The sequence below is a fragment of the Anabas testudineus genome, chromosome 23, assembly GCF_900324465.2.
Source record: "Anabas testudineus chromosome 23, fAnaTes1.2, whole genome shotgun sequence".
NCBI classification, from domain to species: Eukaryota; Metazoa; Chordata; class Actinopteri; order Anabantiformes; family Anabantidae; genus Anabas; species Anabas testudineus.
Window position 1 is genome coordinate 14,643,451 of NC_046631.1, and position 2,477 is coordinate 14,645,927.

Here is a 2,477-nt window from a genome sequence, read left to right on the forward strand (position 1 = left end):
TGTGTGCAGAAAAAAAGGTGCGAGTCAAGACAAGCGAAGCATTGGGAAGTGTACGTAGAGAGGAATTTAAAGGTGTCATTTGTTGAACCTTGAATTCACTTTCAAAGGCACAGCAGCATCAGAGAAAGGCGACAAGGATCAGTTTTCTGTCTGCACACCAGACAAAATCATACCATGGAAATGATATGACCTTTGGGTTTGGGTGCAAGTGTGTGTGTTATAGCAAGTTAGGAACACAATATATATGCACACACACACGCGTCATTTAAAACTAAGTGGATTTCAATGAGACACTGTGCTGTATTATTCCTAATTTAATACTTTTCCCCAATAAAAAGCAAACAGAATAGAACGGGTTAAGTGTTTTATTTTATGAACCGTACTTGCTGCACTTGAGTTTTGTTGTGTCAAAGAACGTATCGCTGTAAAAACTTAATTGTGGTTTTCAGGCAGTTTTTTTTTTTTTTTTTAACTCAGCCACTAAAAACAAGTTGAACTGTGTTGATTTTTTATGTTCAGGAACTAAATTTGTGTTTACTTGAATGAACAAATCTCAAGCCGCAACAATTCCTCTGTTGGTTGCTAAAAATAAAATTGATCTGAAGGTACTTTCTTATTTTCTAACCCAAATATCAAATATTTTCTGGATGCTGCTTCTTAAAGCTTCTGTCATATATTATAAAAACAAACAAGCACCATTTATCTGTCACTTACACTTGATCTTTACCCAATAAGCAGCTTCAAAGCAACAAGATCAGATATGATAATATCTCAAGATCTACAAGTAGTGAATTTTAGGTTTCCATCTTCATCCTTATGAAAAGACTGTTTTACCTGTCAACTTTACCAGGACTGTAACTACATCAAATATAATATATCAGCTTATTACAGCAGCAAAAATGTAAAATTAGGATTAATTTAAAAGATACACTAAATTTCCTTGTGGGGGATGAAAATAAAGTGCAACCTCAACTTGCTCATGAATTGGAATTTGAACTGTAACCCCGTTAATGTGCAAAAACGACTTTCCCATTGAAAAAAAAGCCACAATCAAAGTTAATAAATAAAGTGTAAATAGTTAAAAGTTAAACGAGCTCCGGGTTAAAACACAGCGTGCATCGTTAGCATGAGAGGCCAAGTGTTAGCTACATGACCGGGCTATAAACCAACGATGAGCTGCTTTCACCTGACATTTCAATCAATTACTTCTGAAGTTGGTTTATTCGGGAGCTTCCCGTTATATTATAGTAAGTTAAATTCTCTCATTTCTTCCAGGACTCACTGAACACACACTGTCCCATTTCAAGCCTCCGTCGTCCACATGGTACCGCGGACGCCATGTTGTAGCCGCTACCACATCGGCATGAAAAAGACTTAAATTATCGCTTTAAGTTGAGCTTTTTTAAAACTTTACCACATGAATCGCACGAACAAAATGTTACACAGCTATATGTCTTCATTCTGTCCGTGTGTTGTAAGTCAAAATATATAAATAAAGGGTTTTACGTACTGTGCCGGACGCCTTCATGGTGTCTCTCGCTCACTGCCACAGTAAAAGAGGAAGCAGTAGGGCGGAGCCTGCGGACGTCAAATGGACGGAGCAGGCGCAGGAGGAGGGACTTCTCCGGTCGAAGTTCGTTTCACACTGGGAGCGGCACTTTGGTAAAACTAATTCCAGTGAAGGAGAAGAACTAGATTAAAATGTATTAAAATAATGATTAAAAATAGATTTTAAAATATCTCCGGTGTCTTTGTTGAAGTTTTACACTTTGTTCTTTGTGGTGGTAGATTTTTTATTGTTTCTAAAAACAGAATAATGACTTCATGACATCAAAAACATTCTAAAATTAAAAAAACTCATCCATGGTGTCCAGCAGGGTTTGACGTCTACAACAGTGATTCCACAAATGTGAAAAAGGGTTTTAAATCGAGTCGAAGCGTTTCCTTTGGTGTTTAATCGGAGAAAAAAAATCAGAACTGAGTCAAAGTGTCAGCACGTAACTGTACCACCAATCAGAACCCAACTTCAGTGTCCTGAACCTAACGTTAGCTAACACATGCTAAATATTTTGTGCTCGCGTCATCTACAACAAATAATATTATCCTGTTTTGTGCTTTTACTTTTTCCCACTTTCGGTTTCCTTTGGTTTTTCTTGCCTCCAGCTTCACTAATCGACGTAGATAGGTTTCACCTGTGCTCTGCCAGCTCCTATTTAACCACCACCTAGTTCTTTGTTTCCCTGCCACTCTGCTTTGCCTAGTTTTACCTTGTGTTGACCGTGTGTTTCTCATCCTGTGTACAGAGCCTTGTGTTACTGACTTATCTTTGACTCCTAACCCTTGTCTTTGTCTCTGTTCACCAAAAGACAGAGTTGAAGCCTCTTGTATTTTGGACCTGTGCCCTGGTCAGAGCCCTTGCTGTTTTGTACCCTGAATCCTTCCACGCTGTAAATGCCAACCCAGCGCCCAGAGTTCCT

The 2,477-nt window shown here is 38.5% G+C and overlaps 1 non-coding gene across 1 annotated transcript; it reads right to left on the reverse strand.

The window, feature by feature from the left end:
* Positions 1-77: 77 nt before the first annotated feature.
* LOC113164997 lies at positions 78-209 on the reverse strand. Its single transcript, XR_003299099.1, has one exon. It is a non-coding gene; the product is annotated as a small nucleolar RNA SNORA68 (small nucleolar RNA).
* Between the last annotated feature and the right edge of the window lie 2,268 nt (positions 210-2,477).